General features: G+C 53.9%; 1 non-coding gene across 1 annotated transcript; it reads left to right on the top strand.

The window, feature by feature from the left end:
• Positions 1-7657: 7657 nt before the first annotated feature.
• TRNAV-AAC lies at positions 7658-7730 on the top strand. Its single transcript has one exon. It is a non-coding gene; the product is annotated as a tRNA-Val (tRNA).
• Positions 7731-20763: the final 13033 nt, after the last annotated feature.

Genomic DNA, 20763 nt, shown 5'->3' with positions numbered 1-20763 from the left:
GTCAAGTCCAGGGTGGAGATGAACTCGGCTTTTCCCAGCCGCTCCAGCAGCTCGTCCACCCGGGGCATGGGATAGGCGTCAAAACGTGAAATTGCGTTTACCTTGCGGAAGTCGATGCAAAACCTGACTGTCCCGTCTGGCTTGGGGACCAACACTATGGGGCTCCGCCATTCACTCCGCGACTCTTCCACCACCCCTAAGGCTAGCATCAGCCCGAGCTCCTCCCTCACTGTCTCCCACATCTTCCTGGGGAGCGGGCGGTGTGTGTCCTGCACTTTGTGCCCTGGAAGGGTAGCGATGTGGTGGTTTGCTAGCGTGGTTCGTCCGGGCCGCGTCGACAAAACCACGGGGAACGCCGCCACCAGTCGTTCTACCTGGACCCGCTGGGCGGGGGTAAGCTCGTGGCCTATGTCGGCCGTCCCGGCTGTCTTGGGTTCTCCCGCCAGCGGTCCCAACTCCAGTTCTGGCGAGTATGGGGCTATCATCAGGCCCTCTCGGTCCCTCCAGGCCTTAAGGAGGTTCATGTGGTAGACCTGGGTATCCCTCCTTCGCCCGGACAACCGTACCTCATAGTCGACCGGCCCAATCCGCCAGACCACTTCAAAGGGGCCCTGCCACTTGGCCAGCAGCTTGGACTCTGAGGAAGGGAGCAGCAAGAGAACCTGATCCCCCGGCTCGAAGGTTCGCACCTTGGCCCCCTTGTTATAATGAGCCTCCTGAGTCCGCTGGGCTCTAATCAGATTTTCTCGGGCCAAGGTCCCCAGCTCCCGGAGGCGTTCCCGCAGGTGGATGATATACTGCACTGACCCTCGAATGCGGGTCTCCTGCTCTTCCCAGGTTTCCCTTAGGAGATCGAGGATACCCCTAGGCTTCCTCCCGTAAAGGAGCTCAAAAGGGGAGAAGCCTGTGGACGCCTGGGGTACCTCTCGCACCGCGAAGAGGAGTGCGGGGAGTAGTTTATCCCAGTGTCGTGGGTCGTCCTCCACAAACTTCCTCAGCATGGCCTTCAAAGTGCCGTTGAACCGCTCGACCAAGCCATCCGTCTGGGGGTGGTAGACCGAGGTCTTTAGCGCCCGGATATTCAGCAGCCTGCACAGCTCCGCCATCAATCTGGAGGTCACATTCGTTCCTTGGTCAGTTAGTATCTCCCTCGGGATACCCACCCGAGCAAAGATCTGCAATAGTTCACTAGCGATGACCGGTGCTGTGGTGAACCTCAGTGGCACCGCTTCGGGATAACGCGTGGCATAATCGACCACCACCATAATGTACTTATGGCCTGTGCCGCTCTTCTCTAGGGGTCCCACGAGGTCCAGGCCTATCCGGTCAAAAGGCGTCCCCACCACCGGCAAGGGTACGAGGGGGGCCCTTGGTACACCTTTTGGACCGGTTCTCTGACATTCGGGGCAGGAGGCGCAATAATCTCGTACCTCCGCATGGATGCCCGGCCACAAATACCTCTGGGCCACCCTTTGTAACGTCTTCTCCCTCCCTAGGTGTTCGGCCCATGGCACCGAATGTGCCAGGCGAAGCAAGTCCCGTCGGAACCGCCGCGGGACCAACAGCTGGCGTAGTTCTTCCTTCATCTGTGGTTCTGGTACCACCTGATAGAATAAGTCCCGATGGATCTCAAATCGGGGCCCTTGTGGCTGGCGGTGGGGCGGGTCTTCCCCCCCCGGTGGGCTAGTCGCCTGTTTCCATACCCGGCTGAGGGTGGTATCCCCTCGTTGCTCCTCGAGGAAGTCGGTGTCCACCTCTAGCCAGCCCTGGCCCTCGCTTGCTGGCGCTTCGGTCGGGACTTGGCTCCTTACCCCTTTCCCGGGGCTCCCCGAGGGCCCCTCTAGGGGGTCCTCAGCCGCTGGCTGGCCTAATAGTCCCGGTCGTCTAGCCCGTTTCCCAGTTCTCCTCCCGGGCGGCGTAGCCCCTTCCCTTAAGAGGTTCGTGAAGCCCGGCCAGTCACGTCCTAAGACCACGGGGTAAGCCAACTTAGGGGCCACCCCCACTAGACACCGCGCCCGGTGTTGGGCCGCCTCTAGCTGTACCCAGACAGTGGGGTACAGCTTCACATCCCCGTGGATGCACTGTAGCTGGATGGGGGCCCCGGCGGGGCCGGTGGTCTTAATCAGCCCCTCCCGAATAACCGTCTGGCTACACCCGGAGTCAAATAAGGCCCAGGCAGACGTTCCATCCACCTTCACCGGCAGAACTATTTTCCCCGGCTCCGAAGCCCGGGCCCGGTGACCCGCCGTCCACACCTGCCCATAATTGCAATCGATGTACGGGCACTCCCTTCTGAAGTGCCCTATCTGACCGCACTCGTAACAGCGGTCACATCTCCCTTCTTCGATAGGGTTGTGGCGGGGGCTGCCCTGCCTCGCTGGTGCCTCTTCCTGTCGTCTCGGGATATCTCCTCGGGGTGTCGCCCTAGGGCCCCGGGTTACTGGTATTCCGGGGGGCTGGGCATGCCGGCGAGGATCGCCCCCGTCCCCCTTACGTGCCCCCCGGGCCTGCCCTGGGCTCCGTTCACCGGGCTCTCCCCCCTTGGGGTTGGTCTTCAATCCCCCCCCTGCGGCCTGGTAGTCCTCCATCCTGCGTCCGCGAGGGTCCTGGGGCGGTGTCGCTGCACCCATTCCTTCCCTCCCGGCGGCAGGGCTTGCAGGAACTGCTCTAAGGCTACCATCTCTGCTACTTGAACGCCTGTCCGCCCTTCCGGCTCCAACCACCTCCAACAGAGGTCCCGGATTCGCTGGGCCACGGCTCGTGGCCTGGCCCCTAGCGTATATCGTTCCAGGCGGAGTCGCTGGTGGTAAGTCTCCGGGCTGACGCCGACTTCGTCCAAGATGGCGGCCTTGACATTCGTGTAGTCCAGTGCGTCTTGGGGGTCCAGGTTACAGTACGCCGATTGAGCTGGGCCCGTCAGGTAGGGTGCCAGTATCGTGGCCCAATGGGTGAGGGGCCACTGTACGGCGGTCGCGACTCGTTCAAAGGTCACGAGGAAGGCCTCGGGGTCGTCCCCCGGCCCCATCTTAGCTAGGCGTACAGGCAATCCTCCGAGACCCTCGCCAGGGTTGCCCCTGATGGCCCCTAGAGGCGTACTCGGTGCCGGTCCGATTAGTGTTGCCATCGGTTGAACCAGCCGCTCCTGGTTCGCCTGCTGCTGGGTTGTCAGCTCCCGGATCAGCTGCTGCTGCTGTTCCTGTCGCTGTGCGTCTTGTGTCTGCTGCTGGGCAAACCCACCCCCCACTTCTCTGCCCCTCCCCTGAGACCTGCCCTGCCCACCCCCCCACCTCTCTGCCTCTCCCGAGACCCGCCCTGCCCACCACCCCCACCTCTTTGCCCCTCCCCTGAGACCCACTTGTCCACCTCTTTCCTCGGTCGTCTGTTGTTATTCCTTGAAACATCAAGGATGGAATTAAAAGCTGAGTTTACTCCAGGGTGAGGAAAGAAAGGAGCCACCAACCCCCTGACAAATCTCAGTGCCCCAGAGAAAACCTGCCCCCTGCTAGTGCAATCACTGCTGTGCTGGGGATATGGCAGGAAAGGGACTGGTCTGAATGATCAAGGCAGGAAATGGACAACAATCTACAGCAACGTCATTGACCACAAACACACTCTCCTCATGCTCCAGCCAGAAGGGAAATGAGCAGGAATTCTTGCAGTTCAGCCATGGACACACTTACACAAGGGCACAGCAGTGTGTGTGCTGGGGGAGCTGGTCTGAGGAAACAACTGGAATTGATCACTCAGTGAGAACAGAACTAGAGTGCAGTGAGAAACACATCTCAACTAAGTAGTTGTGGCTGAGTGGTTAAGGTGGTAGACTAGAAATCCATTGGGGTCTCCCTGCGCAGGTTTGAATCCTGCCAAAGTTGTGGTTCTTTAGTTTCAAGGGAGCTGGGTCTTGTCTCACTCTCAAGCTGTGTCTACACTATTGGGTAATGCGGCTTTAAAGTGTTTTAATTAAACAGCTGTTGCATGTCCAGAGCACATCTACGCTAGAATCTTGGATGGCCACAGAGAGCAGTGCACGGTGGGTAGCTGTGCAACTGGCTGCAGGGTGCTTTGGGAAGGGTTTGCAATGCCTCATGGGCCGGTACAGCATCACATGATGCAGGTTTCTCTATCCCACCGTTCCATGGGCATCTTACTAGATTGCCAGCTGCTTTTCAACTGCGGTGTGCGTGGCGGGGTAGAGACTGTGTGTGTGTGGGGTGGGGGGGGAGAGGGAGTGTGTCGCACACTGTCTCTATGTTCAGACAGCTGCTGCAAGCAACCAGTCCAGGGGGAGGGGGCAGCCCCCACATCAGACACCGCTTCCCTCACTGGCTCAGCTCAGCACAGCAGCCTCTGTCACACACACACACACACACACACACTGCTGCTGCTTAGCTCTGTGTCAGGGGTGCTGGAACAGGGGGTTTAGAGGGCCGTGGCCCCACCACTCTTAACTGGCTGTTAGGACAAATGATGGAGGGGGGAAAGGGGGAGTCTGGGGGGGGAGAGGCATTCTGTGGGTGTGGCCTCGGGGGGAGAGGTGGTGTGAGTGTGGGTCCTTGGGGAAGGGGTGTCATGGGAGTGCCACAGTTCAGACAATAGTGACCCCCCCACTGTAAGGAAGCTCCCGCCGCCCCTGCTCTGTGTTGGTAGCGCGGGAGAGAGCAGCGTTCCAGGGCAGTGATTTGCTCCCCGGGGCTCTGCCAGGGGGGCTTGGGAGGCTGCAGGGAGCCCAGGGCCCTTTAAATCACCAGCCTGGGGAAGCCGGGCCGGGCTGGCACAGCGTACCCACTCTTGCCAGTACCCCATACCGGAATGTACCAGCTTACGTTCACCTCTGGAAGGTCCTCACGTGGATCAATAACTGGTTAAAAGCCAGGAAACAAAGGGTAGGAATAAATGGACAGTTTTCAGGATGCAAACAGGTAACTAGCGGTGCCTGTACTGGGACTAGTCAACATCTTCATAAACGATCTGCTAAACAGCGAGGTGACAAAATGTGCGGATGATCCAAAACTACAGAGGATAGTTAAGTCCAAAGCAGACTGGGAGGAGCTAAAAAGAGATTTCACAAAACTGGGTGAAAGGGCAACAAAACGGCGGATGAAATTCAATGTTGATCAATGCAAAGTGATGCACATTGGCAAACATAATCCCAACTCTACATATAAAACGATGGGATGTAAAATAGCTGTTCCAACTCAAGTGAGAGATCTTGGAGTCACTGTGGATAGGTCTCTGCAAACATCCACTCAATGGGCAGTGGCAGGCAAAAAGCAAACAGAATGTTGGGAATCATGAAGAAAGGGATAGAGAATAAGAGAGAAAATCTTATTGCCACTGTATAAATCCATGATACGCCCATATCTTGAATACTGCATGCAGATATGGTCGCTCCATCTTAAAAAAGATGTATTGGAATTGGAAAAGGTTCAGAAATGGGTATGGAGTGTCTGCCATATGAGGAGAGAATAATAAGACTGGGACTTTTCAGCTTGGAGAAAAGCTGACTAAGGGGAAATATGCTAGAGGTCTATAAAATCATGACTGGTGTGGGGAAAGTAAATAAGGAGTGTTACTTATTCCTTCTCATCACACAAGAACTAGGGGTCACCAAACGAAATTAATAGGCAGCCCGTTTAAAACAAACAAAAGGAAGTATTTTTTCACACAACGCACAGTCAACCTGCGGAACTCCTTGCCAGAGGAGGTTGTGAAGGCCAAGACTATAACAGGGTTCAAGAAAAGATCTAAATCAATTCATGGAGGACATGCTCTGAGCCAGGATGGGCAGGGATGGTGTCCCTAGGCTCTGTTTGCCAGGAGCTGGGAATAGGTGACAGGGGATGGGTCACTTGGTGATTCCCTGTTCTGTTCATTCCCTCTGGGGCACCTGGTTTTGGCCGCTATGGGAAGACAGGGTACTGGGCTAGATGGACCCAGTCTGACCCAGTCTGGCCGTTCGTACGTCCTTACGTCCTTATGCTCCTTTCATAAGATGCCTGGGATTCTGCCTCACAATGTGTCCCTGAGGTCTCAGCCAAAATGCCCCAGACAGACACACACTCTGGGCTCCTGAAGCCTCTGCCCCCCACCTAGTGCCCTAAGGCTCATCCCTGACCCTTGCTGCTGCTCCTTGCTATAGACTGTGAGAGGAGCGGAGGCAGCGCAGGAGCCTTCTGGGGACGCAGATCTGAGGCTTTGGGAGAGACACATTGTCTGAGACATCAGAGCGCTGCAAACCCTGCAGTCACCACCTCAATCTGGGGCCTGTTCCAGCCCTGAGTCTGGGCTGCCGCGATCCCTCCCCCAGAGCAGGGCGCCCACCGATTACAGCCTGGAAATAGGCGTGTGAGACTAACTCCTGTTCTCCCTGACAGGGCCTCCCCTACACCAAGTGCCTCTCCCAGGCAAGACGTGTCTTCGGTGCCCCCCCCATATGTTAAAATTTTGAATATCTTATTTTTCATTGCATTTGTAGCTCAGCTCATGATTTTGACGCACAATTTCGATGCATGATTTTCTCTGTCATATAAGATGATAAATTTGCAGGCTAAGTTCTGTAAACCTGTATTTATTCATGCCATATATAAGCAAATAAAACAAATGCATTTTCTTTAAGCATATAGAAACTTTTTAATTTTGACAGTAACTGAAATGTACTAACGTCTAGAATGGAACTGTCACCTGCACAGGATGGGCCGGTATTAAATAGTGTTACAGTAGGAGACAGACAGCGCTAGGATGTTAACCCCAGGCCTTTAGTTGAAAGGTCGCTTCTCTCACCTTTCCCCCATGAACTGAAGCGCAGCATTACAGAGATCCAAAGATTGGCCAATGGCATTTCGAAGTGCTAAAATAGCAAGCGATGTCAGTCTCTCATTGGCCATCAGCGACTGAAGATGTGGTTTAATGAGCTGGAGCTTCAAGGCGAGGGTGGCTCTGTCCACTGCCTTCCGTTGCGCTGCTGGGCCCCAAGTCCCTGGTGGCCAATATGTGACGCTAGGAGAAGAGAGTGGGGTGGCAAGTGGTGGCAGGACTTTTGCCACCAGGGTCTAGCTGCTCAACTTCCTCCTGGTACTGCTGGCCCCCCGTCGCCTTCGGGTAACCCAGGAACTAAGGCAGGAATAGGGCGAGGAAGCGAGTAAAGCCGAGCAAGGAAGGAAAAGTGAATCTTGTCTTCATGGGCCGCTCGCAATGACGTCCTTTTTCTGTGCCACAGCTGACAACAACATCCCAGACAGAAAAGCAGGAGGCCAAAAAGAAACCGAGCAGCTGCTGAAGTAGTTCAGTTGGGAGCGTGCTAGACTAACAGGCTCTTCTGTCCCCCTTTGTGCATGGGTGGGATGTTTTCTGAAAGTGCAGCAGTGCCTTTAACTGCCACGAGTCCCTCATTTCAGGCTATGCAGCAGGAAAAGGCAGCATGGGCTTCTGCACCGAGTTGGCCCACCTGACCTTTCATTCTTCTCTTGCTCTTTGTCAGCAAGGGGAAGAAAAAGAAGCTCTCCCTCAAGCTGGAGTCACAAGGGCGACGTAAGGACGACTTCCTGAGTGCCCGCTCCAGTCCTCTGCTCTGCCAGCTGACCCATCAAAGGGCTGTCACCACTTTCTCCAGGTTTGTCCATTGGTCTGTGCTAGGGTGAGCAACAGCTAAGCCGATGGAGTTTCTGTAGTGTAGTGGTTATCATGTTTGTCTAACACGCAAAAGGTCCCTGGTTCAAAACCAGGCAGAAACATGCTGGCTTCCTTTTCCCAGATCCCCTTGCTGTTCAGGAAGATGCTTCTCCTTCTCCTATTGGCCTGTCCCTGGGATAACTCCAACCCCTGCATGACAGAGGGTGCTGACAGCAGTGGAGAAAGCACCTTGGCGTCAGGCTGGAGAACCTAGAGGAGTGCGGCGTGTTACCTTTTGGAGGCTTGTGGCTTGGCCTCCTCTGCTGTTGGAGGTTGGCCAGTGGAGGCCGGCTCTTCCTGCTGGCCTCCTCTGCGTGACTTGCCAAAGGAGGAAGTGAGGCAGGAATGGGGCAAAAGAGGAAAGTCGAGCTGAGAAAGGCAGGGCAGAAAGCAAGCACATCATTGCAGCTAAGTGGGGTTAGTAGAGCGTCACCATTCGTTCTGCAAAGCCGGGGGAGGTGCGGTTGGCTGCTGGGAGACAGAATCCTGTGCCTGCCTCTTGGCTTCCCAGGGGTGGCTCCTTGCAGCCCAGGAGAAGCGGGGTTCCGGGGGGAAGGAAAAGCAGCAATGGCGAGGCTGAGTGGGCTCCTTTCTGGCCGAGATGGTGGGTCTGGGAGTTGCCTGTAAGCCATAAGTGGACTTCATGGAGTGAAAACTGCTGCTCCATTCTGGCTGACCTGGGGGCAGCATTGATGACATGGGAGTGGGGGCAGGGCGCTGGCTGTGAGCAAACGGGATCCAGGAAGCCCCAGCCTGCCCCTCCAGGGGCCGAGTCTTCTTCTTCTCTCCTGCCATGGGGAGCCCGGCCTTAAGCCTGCCCAGCATGCATTGCAGCTCGAGCATTAAGCCTTCCTGTGTGCATAACCGAACTACGTCCTAGTGTAATAAGGTGTAAAGTTTAGTTTGTGAATTTATCTTTAATTTCCATGGTAACTTACTTTGCTCTTTTATGCCTACCACTTATAATCCTTAAAACTCCATCTTTCTGTAGTTAATAAATCTGTTTTATGCTGTACTTAAACTGGTGTATTTTGCTTGAAGTTCTTGGGAAATCGCAGCTCCATTACAAGGCTCCATTACAATCGCAGCTCCATTACAAGCTCCCAGCTGCTCCATTATGTACTATTCACAGTGAGGGACGGGTGGAGTGGGTAATAAACTCACACTGATCAGGCTTCTGATTAAGGCAAGATGGTATGATCCAGGGGTGCAAGGCTGCAGAGCTGGGGGGAATTGGTGGGAGGCTCTCTGTCATTAGTGTTATGAGTGGCTGGGAGAAGCATTCATGTAACAGTTGGATGTGTCCCTACCTGTGGATGTCTGTGTAAGTGCAATATCTGCCAGAGATTCACAGCTCCTCACAACATCACAGTGTGAGAGGGAGCCCAGGCAGTGGGACACAGGGCTCAGGGGTCCCACTGTTCAGGTTGCATCCCATAGATCCCATCACAGACTTTCAGCAACCACAGCAGATGTTCACTGAAACAGTGAGGGAGATGGCAAAATAGTGATCTCCAGGGCCTGCAGACATCAAACTATCAGGAATTCTGCGCACAGAGAGGACCCTGCAAGTGGAAAATGCCTTTGGAAAAGACCCTTCTGTCCCCAGCTGTGGTCATACAGTGCTTAATGCTCTGCGTTGTGGCCTCAAGAGCCATGGATGCAAGTTGAGTTACGGTGACCTTTTCCTTGTCTCCACGTTTCTTAGGTGCCTCCTTCCAACACTTGTCAGAAAAAACGACCGGTTTCTTTTGGAAGCATTTGCATTGCAAGGCAGAGGCAGTCCTCTCTGTTTCCTCAAAAGATTGACCAAAAGGTGGGAGGAGTGGACACATTTGGCAAGGCACTACTGGGTGCTGCATCTCTAACCTCCACTTTACCTGGCAGGTGCCTCTGGGACTTTTCTCCCAGCGGCTCCATTTTTCATCAGTGACAATCAAAAGGAAGATGACATGACATCTGTGTGCAGACATCCCCAGCGAATCACAAGGACATGTGGCACAGGCTCTTGTGTTGCAGCAATTGCAGTTGAAGCAACCACCATGCTAATGCCAGTCACAGCAGCCTTTTCATCAACTCCAGGATTGTGATTTGATTCTTTCCAATGTTTCTCTGCAAAGAAACCTTTTCCTTAGCAAGCAATTACTTGGATACCAAGGGAGGTCTCTTCTGTTTCCCGGAAAGACACAGAAAAATGTGAGCAGAGGAGACAAAGCCATACAACAAGACACTACGTGGAGTTGAACCCAGGATCTCCTGTTTACTAAACGACTGCTTTAAGCCAGCTAAGCCATGGTGCCTGCCTCAAGAAAGTACTTGCAACTGTTCCATTTGATGGTCCAGGACAACACCTGCAAATTCCAAACTACAGACGTTTCCCATTTCCCTCAAGACTTGCAAGGAAGACCTGTCAGGCCAAGCTAGGATCTCCTGGTTACTAGGAAGACACTTCAACCAGCTCTTCCCAAAGATCACTATCCAGAGACCTTTAAACAGCCACTGCAGATGTTCACCGACAAAGAGATGCCAAAATGGAGTTCTCCACTGCCTGCAGCCATCACGCTACCAGGAGTTCTGTGCACAGAGAGGCCCCTGCTGGTGGGAAAGGCTTTGGTAGAGACTCTTCTGACACCAGCCATTCTCATATACTGTTTAGCACTTTGTGTTGTGACTTCAGCATCCAGAGATGCCAGTTCAATTGGGGGACATTTTTCCTGTCTCCACATTTGTCTAATGGCTCCTTTCAACACTTGTCACCAAAAAGACCTGTTTCTTTTGCAAGCGATGTACAGCTAGGCAAAGGCAGTCTTCTTCATTTCCTCAAAAGATCACCAAGCTGTGGGGAGAAGAGACACATTCAGCCAATCTGGATGCTGAATCTTCTCTTTCTTCAGCAGGTGTCTGTGAAGGACACAAATCTCCATCGTGTAGGGTCAAGAATAGGAGTTTATTACACACAGTGATGGCGGAGTGGGCTTATTAGGCTCAGAGACACTATTAATTAATTAATTACAATAGAATATATAGATTTTCCAAGGGTGGGGGAAAGTGACGGCATAGGCAGTTCCAAACTCTGGGATAGGTTTTGCAGCAAGACAAGATAGCACAGTAGCCAATGGTTAACAGGTTACATAATGTCTCCACCCATGGTCTCACGTTAGCAAGTTAATATTTCATTAATACTTTGATCATATGTTATTAGTATAAAATATATATGTTGAATTCTGATTTGAGGTCCATAGCAATGGAGCAACTCCTTTGATTGTCCAACAGGTACATTCCTAGGGGTTAAAGAAAAGGAACAGTTAAAGTATATGGCAATAAAGATTGTTTTCTGTGTGTCTAAAGGCAGGCATTGGTCCCTGGGAAGGGAGGTGGAAGGATGCCATATCTTATGCTGACGTGCCAACTTTTCATAAACTCAAGGTTGGCTCTGTGGGAAAAACATCTCCCTACAGAAGAGACTAACACAATAGGAACAGGGATTCTTTGCTCAATCTGCAACTCTGAATAAGACACAATTATTTAGTTCTTAGCTCCAACACCTGGCAATTTGCTGACCAGGCTTATCTTAGCAAGCAAGGCTTTCCGTTTACCCCAGCTTTCTCTTAGCTGATCACTATTTGCTAGGTCTCTGGTCCCTTGACCATACTTTGGAGTTTGGGTCTGGAAAAGAGCTGGCACAATCCATAGACCAGGTTGTTATATAAAATGCACATGGATTTTAACCTTTCACATCCAGAAATGGCAAAGTTCTTGGTTCAGGTTTGTAGCAGTGATGGAATAAACTGCAGGTTCAAATCAAGTCTCTGGAGTACATCCCCCACTGGGATGGGTCATTCAGTCCTTTGTACAGAGCTTCAGTTTGTAGCAAAGTCTCTCCAGGTATGAAGCAGGATTGAAGACAAAATGGAGACGAGGCATCAGCCTTTTATAGTCTCTTGCCATGTGGTCTTTGCTTTCTTTGTCCCAAGGACACTCTATCCAGCACGTGGCACAGAAAAACCTTAGAGTTCTCTCCATAGGCAGATCCCTGCAGACCTTGCTGAGTCACAAGGTATATCTGCCTTCTCTCAATGGGTCGATTGTGTAGCTGATGATCCTTAATGGGCCATCAGGCAGGCTAGGCAGAACTGACACCAACTTGTCCGGGGTGTTCCCCAGAAGCATATCACAAGTTTGAAATACAGACAGCATAGAGCCAATATTCATAACGTCAACGACAAAAATGATACACATCTAGAGATGCCATCATGTGCCAGCAATGCCCCTCTGCCATGCACATTGGCCAAACCGGACAGTCTCTATGCAAAAGAATAAATGGACACAAATCTGACATCAGGAATCATAACATTCAAAAACCAGTGGGAGAACACTTCAACCTCTCTAACCACTCAGTGACAGACTTGAAGGTGGCAATTTTGCAACAAAAAAACTTCAAAAACAGACTCCAAAGAGAAACTGCTGAACTCGAATTAATATGCAAATTAGATACAATTAACTCTGGCCTAAAAAGAGACTGGGAATTGTTGGGTCATTACACTAATTGAATCTATTTCCCTATGTTAAGTTCTCCTCACACCTTCTATGGGTCATCTTAATTATCACTTCAAAAGGTTTTTTTTCCTCCTGCTGATGATAGCTCATCTCAATTGATTAGACTTTTCCTGTTGGTATGCATACTTCCACCTTTTCATGTTCTCTGTATGTATAAATATCTCCTGTCTGTGTGTTCCATTCTATGCATCCGAAGAAGTGAGCTGCAGCTCACGAAAGCTCATGCTAAAATAAATTTGTTAGTCTCTAAGGTGCCACAAGTACTCCTGTTCTTTTTGTGGATACAGACTAACACGGCTGCTACTCTGAAACATCTAGAGATAGCATCATTATAATCAGCCAATCAGAACCTCTCCATAGATCCCTTACATGACAATCTTTCTACAATATTGGCTGCAAATATAGAACAGTGGTTGCAATGGTGATCTGTACAGTTACAGATTATGTCAATAACATCACAGGAGCTGACACGGCATCAGTGAGATTGATATTGGCATAGCCTCCAGTTTTGGTGTCCTCATTTGAAAAAGATATTGTGAAATTGGAGCTAGAGCAGTAAAAAGCCACCAAAATGTTCTGAGGGCTGGAGATAAATGCCTTCTAGGGAGCTATTGAAAGAGCTCAACCTGTTTAGCTTATCAAAAGATGATTGAAAGGTGACTTCATTGAAGTGCTGAAGTGCCTTAATGGAGAGAAAGGATTGGGTATTAAAGGGCTCTTTAATCGAGCAGAGAAAGGCATAACAAGACCCAATGGCTGGAAGGTGAAAAGAGACAAATTCATATTACAATTAAGGCACAAATATTCAACAGCGAGGATGATTCACCATAGGAACAAGCTACCAAGGAAAGTGGTGGATTCTCCATCTCCTGATGTCATTTAATGAAGACTAGATGCCTTTCTGGAATGTGTTTGCCCCAAAAGTAGCTATTGTGTCATACCAGAGGCCTGTGATATGCAGGGGGTCAGATTAGATGCTCTAATGGTCTCTTCTGGCCATAAAGTCAAGTAATTTCTGAAAAACTGAGTGTAGCATTGGGGGCAGCGTCTGATGTTTTCCTGTCTAGCCGGCTTGCTGCCTAGAACGAACGCTACTTGAGTGGGGTGATCCACAGGGAGTAGCTCAAACCAGCAAAGTGCCTGGCCAGGGCAGGACATTAGCACAGCAAGGGAGGGGTGTGGCAATAACATCACAAAGGCCTTTTGCAGGACCTCAGACTATTGGTGAAAGGTGGTGGGGAGGTGGTGACCTCACAAAGAGATGCTGACATCAGCCAGGCAGGACAGGGGCGAGGGGCCAGGGAAACCTCAGAGACCCCTGTGGTTTTGCTTCAGCAAGTCTCCTTCTCCAGGTCTCTCTCTGAGGACTGAGAGAGTATTTGGGTTCATGGACGTGAGCGCCAGGAGGAACCTCTTTCGAGTTTCCTCCTTCCCTTTTAGTGATTTTACTAGAAAACAGCCGTCCCTGTTTAGAAGGTAAGAGCCTCCTGGAGGTTTGAAACCTGTTCAGTCTGATTCTAAGCTCATCTGAGAGCACTTTATTCAGGTCATTCAATGTCTGAAATTCAAGATCCGATGGTTAGTTTGAAAATCAGGGCTCTCGGGTCCTATTCCCAACTCTGCCACTGACTGGCCGTGTGACCTCAGACAAGTCAATTCTCCTTTCTCAGCCTCAGCTTCTCCCTCTTTCAAGTAGGGATAATAATGATCTGCTCCTACCTAGCTCAACACACTCACTCTTCCCCAACACACACACTGTCTCTCCCCACACACACACACAGTCTTCACACTGCAGTTGAAAAGCAGCTGGCAATCTAGTAGGATGCCCCTGGAACAATGGGATAGAGAAACCTGCATCGCTGAAAGTGCAGCCATGGAGACACCACACAGCAGCCTTCCCTAGCAGGGGCAGGAGGGCGAGAAGGGACATCATCCGAGCTCCCTGCATCCAGGTCACTTTCCTCAGCCGGGCTGCGTAAGGGGAGGGCAGAGAGCAGCAGCTTCTGATGCTCCCCTCACAGCCCAGCCCAGGTGGGGAAAGTGACCAGGACGCAGGGAGCACATCGTGCTGCTCCTCGCTCCCCCCACCCTCTGTGGGGCCACGGAGGAGCATTGGGGCAGGGGAGAGCAGTGAGCAGCTTTGAGTGGCCACACGGTGCCCTTTGACCCCCTGGAGCCCTGGGCGGCTGCCGGGGGCCCCACCCCTAAGGCCGGCCGGGCTCCCCAGCACGAACAGCAGAGACACAGGGAGACTGGCCACCCACTGAGCAGAGGTAGCCTGGGCGGCTCGTAATGGAGGCTCGGGGGGGGCTCAGCCTCCCCAAACCTTGCATCGCCAAGGGGACAGTGGGGCCCATGACTAGGGGCCCTGGCCAAATTAGGCCCCCCTGGAAAAGTCTCCTCCATGTCGGCCCCAGGGCTGGAGGAGCTCCCACTCCCTGCTACGGCCTGGGGGCTGCAGCAGGGGCACAGAGCTTCTCTGGTCTCGGGGCCGCAGCGGGGCCGGGGTAAAGGAGTGACCGGGTGGGGCCAGTGGGGGAAGGGGTGGAACAGAGGTGACAGTGGGTGGGGCCGTGGGTGGAAGGTGTGGAAGGGGGCGGAGCCACACACAGAAGTGGGGGGGGCAGGGTTCCGGTGCTGGGGCCCCCGCACTTGTTCTCCCTTTCCCTGGGCTTTGGCATCACTAGCCCCTGCTTAGCGAGTAGGGGTCAGTGGTCCCCAAAATGTGGGGCGTGACTCCTAGGGGGACACAGAGGAAGATTGATGGGGGCACCTCAGGGCCTGAGCCAGCCCCCATGGAGGGCAGGGAGGGAGCAACACTCAAACATAAGAACGTAAGAAAGGCCGTACCGGGTCAGACCAAAGGTCCATCTAGCCCAGTATCTGTCTACCGACAGTGGCCAATGCCAGGTGCCCCAGAGGGAGTGAACCTAACAGGCAATGATCAAGTGATCTCTCTCCTGCCATCCATCTCCATCCTCTGACCAACAGAGGCTAGGGACACCATTCTTACCCATCCTGGCTAATAGCCATTTATGGACTTAGCCACCATGAATTTATCCAGTCCCCTTTTAAACATTGTTATAGTCCTCGCCTTCACAACCTCCTCAGGAAAGGAGTTCCACAAGTTGACTGTGCGCTGCGTGAAGAAGAACTTCCTTTTATTTGTTTTAAACCTGCTGCCTATTAATTTCATTTGGTGACCCCTAGTTCTTGTATTATGGGAATAAGTAAATAACTTTTCCTTATCCACTTTCTCAACATCACTCATGATTTTATATACCTCTATCATGTCCCCCCTTAGTCTCCTCTTTTCCAAGCTGAAGAGTCCTAGCCTCTTTAATCTTTCCTCGTATGGGACCCTCTCCAAACCCCTAATCATTTTAGTTGCCCTTTTCTGAACCTTTTCTAGTGCTAGAATATCTTTTTTGAGGTGAGGAGACCACATCTGTACACAGTATTTGAGATGTGGGCGTACCATGGATTTATATAAGGGCAATAATATATTCTCCGTCTTGTTCTCTATCCCCTTTTTAATGATTCCTAACATCCTGTTTGCTTTTTTGACCGCCTCTGCACACTGCGTGGACATCTTCAGAGAACTATCCACGATGACTCCAAGATCTTTTTCCTGACTCGTTGTAGCTAAATCAGCCCCCATCATATTGTATCTTTAGTTGGGGTTATTTTTTCCAATGTGCATTACTTTACATTTATCCACATTAAATTTCATTTGCCATTTTGTTGCCCAATCACTTAGTTTTGTGAGATCTTTTTGAAGTTCTTCACAATCTGCTTTGGTCTTAACTATCTTGAGCAGTTTAGTATCATCTGCAAACTTTGCCACCTCACTGTTTACCCCTTTCTCCAGATCATTTATGAATAAATTGAATAGGATTGGTCCTAGGACTGACCCTTGGGGAACACCACTAGTTACCCCTCTCCATTCTGAGAATTTACCATTAATTCCTACCCTTTGTTCCCTGTCTTTTAACCAGTTCTCAATCCATGAAAGGCCCTTCCCCTTTATCCCATGACAACTTAATTTACGTAAGAGCCTTTGGTGAGGGACCTTGTCAAAGGCTTTCTAGAAATCCAAGTACACTATGTTCACTGGATCCCCCTTGTCCACATGTTTGTTGACCCCTGAGCCCCAGCTCTTCCCTAACCCCACCCTCAGCCTGGTCCCCTGGCTCCCAGCCCCGCCTCGACCCCCTGACCCCTGTCCGCACTCCTCTCCCCAGCAAGCAACGGCCCCACTCCCAGCCCCGGTTCTCGACCGCGGCTTCCGAGGGGCCACAGCCATGGATACGAGGGCGCAGTGTGAAATGTTTGGGGACCACTGGGTTAGGGTGACGTCCTCAATCATTTCTCTGCAGTCCAATGAAAGCGATTCCTCACCCACCCACCCCTCCGTCAGGACGGCCTAGGTACGTTCTGCTGCCCTTCACTAGTACAGGAAGGAGAATAACATTTCATTGCACTCAATCCTAAAGTGATTTGTAACCCACCACCATCCCAAACTGGTCATTTTGGGGAAGTGGCCCCCTCATGCTGCATAGCTAGGCAGAGTAGGGGTGTCTGTGCAAACACGGCCTGTTCCTGAAGTCTTCCCCCAGCTCCTCACTAGATGTGAGGGGGGAGCTCATTCAGACCTTGCTTACGCTTAGTATTTAAAAACTCCTGTGTCCCTATCTCTGCCGGCCTTCGATTTCTCCTCCTGTCCCTGTCTTAACAGCTCAGATGAGGTGGCCGAGTGGTTAAGGTGATGGACTGCTAATCCATTGTATTCTGCAGGCATGGGTTTGAATCCCATCCTCATTGGATGCATTTAGTCTTCACCCCTCCTTCATAGACAACCATCTCCCCCTTGGTACAATGACAGATCCAAAAATGTTGCTTCTGTTACCCAAAATTGGGCCAGCTAATAAGCTTAGAGAGGACTAATAACGCCCCAGAGTTTGGCAGAAAGCAGCATGTTTATTATACTGACAGCTAAACTCAAAAGAAGGGATAGGGGAGGGTGTCACGCTCGCATACTCATGCTCCCAGGACAGGCCTGGCACTTGAGATGTCAGGATCCTTTAAGATAAGTGTCCCCCAGTGCCACGATGGACGGTGCGATGAAGGTAAGTCTTCCCAAGGCACGATGGAATGTAACGCAGCGAACCACTGGCCAGGCGGTCGGGGCGAAGGGCATTCACTGGAGGTACAAGCTTGTGAGTGACTCCTGAGCACAGGGCCCCTTCCCCTTTTAAGGACCTGCTCCTCATGGCCTGCGACTAGAGGTGACTTGGCTGCATCTGATGAGTCACACTCCACCTTGGGCAGTGTCCATGCTCTGGGTGTGTGAGTGCTGCCTAATGAGAGTCCCAGACACCTTGTCTATCTAGGCGCTCTTCTGATCTTCCAGCTCTTCAACCAGCCCCTTCATCCCACAAGCATTGCAGGAGGGGGGGAGGGGGAAAGCCACTTCACAGGCATTCAGAGAGAGAGAGGAGACAAGCGGGGGGAGGGGGGGTGTAACAGACCTTTTGGGCATACAGGTGATACGGAGCACACAGATCACTGCTGCTCCTACAACAGGGTAAGTTCTCAAGCAGCATGTTTCTTACTTTGCCCATCTGACAATTTTGATTATTATCGATGGAAATATTTTGTCATTGGGTCATGTGTTTACACAGAAATTGACATTTACCAACAAATACGTAATTCTCCCAGTCCTGCCTAGTCTGCAGTTGGTGGGTTTAGAGGGACACATTCACTCTCCCCAGTCCCCAGGCCAGGCCTGTGCTCTCAACTTCCCACACTGCTGGGATCCTTCCCTGGTCTCCGCTCAGACCACTGCCCCCCACCCCCACTTCTGGGATCCCCTCCCCACACTGTCCAACCCCCCTGCTGGCAGGATCCCTTCCTGTTCCTTTCATTTCCTGTCTCCACTCTGGGCAAAAGCTCTGCACGGTTCCCACACCAGAAGTTGAACCCAGGCCCCGTGGATGAAAAACCAGGAATCCCGACCACTAGCCCATATGGGACTATTGGCACAGCCCGGGGGCGGGGCAGCTCCTGGGGGCGGGGCTCTGGCGCAGCCCGGGGGCGGGGCAGCTCCTGGGGGCGGGGCTCTGGCACAGCCCGGGGGCGGGGCAGCTCCTGGGGGCGGGGCTCTGGCACAGACCAGGGGCGGGGCAGCTCCTGGGGGCGGGGCTCTGGCACAGCCCGGGAGTGGGGCAGCTCCTGGGGGCGGGGCTCTGGCACAGGCCAGAGGTGGGGCAGCTCCTGGGGGCGGGGCTCTGGCACAGCCCGGGGGCGGGGCAGCTCCTGGGGGCGGGTCTCTGGCACATTGTGACGCAGGAGCCCGGGCTCAGCAGCTGCTCCCTGGTGGCCACGTGCTGCCGGCAGCGCTGGAGCCGCCCGGGCCGGAGCGGAGCCGCTGTTCTCAGCTGCAGCAGGAGCTGCCCCCGGCCCCGCTGGGCTCCAGGTGGGGACAGAGCCTGGGGCCCGGGGCTCCCCTGGGTGCGGCTGGCGGGGCGGGAGGGGAGAGGCCGGAGCTGCGGGCGGGGGGGGCAGGCGGGGGGGTTGATCGGTCTCTGGGCACCAGGGGAGCCCTGGGGCAGAGTGTGTGTGTGAGTGTCCCGGGCCCAGGCGTGCGCATGGGGGGAGCACCGGCACCCCAATGCCCTGAGCCCCGGCTGGGGAGGCTGCTCCCCCTCTCCCGTGGGGGCGGGAGAGGAGCCGAGCTGGAGTGGGGGGAGGAGAAGCCCCCGACTGGGCTGGAGCCACGCTGGGGTGGGGAGGAGAAGCCCCGGGCCCCTGCAGGAGCTGCAGTGCGGGGGGGGGGGTGGGAGAAGCGCCAGGCTGGGGCAGGGGAGGAGAAGCCCTGCTGGGTTGGGAGGCAGGGGGCGGAGCCCAGACCCCAGCAGGAGCTGCACGGGGGGGAGGGAGAGGAGCCACCCTGGGGCAGGCAGGAGAAGCCCGGACCCTGGCAGAAGATGTGGGGCTGAAGTCCCCGGCTCGGGAGCCCCAGTCACCTTAGGGCAGAAGTTGCAGGGCTGAAGCCCTGACCTCCCTCTGTGTGGAGCAGGCCTGAGCCCCTCTCGCCCCATCCCCCCTGTGGAGCTGGCTCTCACTCTCCGGCTGTGGAGAAATTCAGCCCAACTCTCCCCATGTTGGTATCTCCATTCGCCCCCCAATCACCCAGCCATGAATGGATTTAGCCCAGGAGGCAGGGTCAGTGTTGGCTCCATTGGGCAGGTGGGATCTAGTGACTTTCCCAAGGCTAAGCAGGGAGTCTGTGGCAGAGCAGAGACTCAAACCCAGGACACCTGAGCCTGAGCCCTGTGCCTTAACCACTAGGCAACCTTCCCCCCGAAGGAGAGGGAACCTCCTCTGCCACTTTGAGTGTGTGGGTGGGACCAGCCACTAGACAGAGCTGCCAGGAGGTGGGGAGGGAGGTTGGATAGTTGGCGGGGTGATTAGCGGTTGGGGGGCCTGTGGAGGGGGCGGTCAGGGGACAAGGAGCAGGAGGGTTGGATGGGTTGAGGGTTCGGTGGGTGCCTGTCGGGCGGTGGAGTGGGATTGGAGCAGGCAGGGAGCAGAGGGAGTTGGATGGATCGGGATTTCTGGGGGCCTGTCAGGGGGCGGGGAGCGGTTGGATGGGGCGTGGGAGTCCCAGGGGTCTGTCTGGGGTCAGGGGTGTGGATAAGGGTCAGGGGGATGGGTAGGGGGTAGGGTCCTAGGGAGGCAGTTACAGTGGGGGAGGTCTCAGGAGGGGGAAGTCAGGGGACAAGGAGCAGGGGGGGTTGGGGGTTCTGAGGGGGGGCAGCCAGGGGCAGGAAGTGGGAGGCAGTGGATGGGGTGGGGCTAGGGCGGGGCTCCCTGGGTGCACACCCTAATGAAATGTGCTGCGCACGCCTATGGTCACGGGGGTGAGCTACTTGCATCCTTTTCCTGTTTCTGCCATTTCTTTCCATCTCAAAACCTGAGAACAATTCTCTCTGGTTCTTCCCCTTCTCTCTCCCCTCCCCACATGGGGCTAGAAAATCCAAGGAGATTCCCTCGTTTTCCCTAAAATTATTGACTCTCTAGTCCAGGGGTCTCAAACATGCGGCCCGCGGAGCTCTTCCCTGCGGCCCGCGGAGCTCCCCCAGTTACTTCCTGTCGCCGCCAAACTCCCCTCACCCCCGCCCCCCTCCCCGAGTTATTTTCTGTGCCTAAGCTCCCCGCGCGCTGCTCCCCAATGTTTGGGGCCGGGTCTCTCCCCTGGCCCCACCTGCCGCCCCCACGCGCCTCCCCCCAGTGTCTCCCGGCCCCCAATTGCTGCCCCCTCACCGCCCGGGAGCCTGCCCGGGAGCTCACGCTGACTCCACTCCTCCGCTATGCCGGCTTCCGGCATCACCTGCTGCCGCAGGGTCCTAGCGCCCCCCTGCATTAGGGTCAGGGCAGGCTGCCCTTCCCCTGCCCTTCTGCCCTAGTCCTGAGACTCTCCAATGCCCCGAGCCTCTCCAATGCCTCAAACCCCTCACCCTCAGCCCCACAGCC

The sequence above is a fragment of the Mauremys mutica genome, unplaced genomic scaffold (genome assembly GCF_020497125.1).
Source record: "Mauremys mutica isolate MM-2020 ecotype Southern unplaced genomic scaffold, ASM2049712v1 000382F_np12_subseq_420317:492927_obj, whole genome shotgun sequence".
Classification (NCBI taxonomy): domain Eukaryota; kingdom Metazoa; phylum Chordata; order Testudines; family Geoemydidae; genus Mauremys; species Mauremys mutica.
This window is presented reverse-complemented; position numbering and strand designations above follow the sequence as displayed.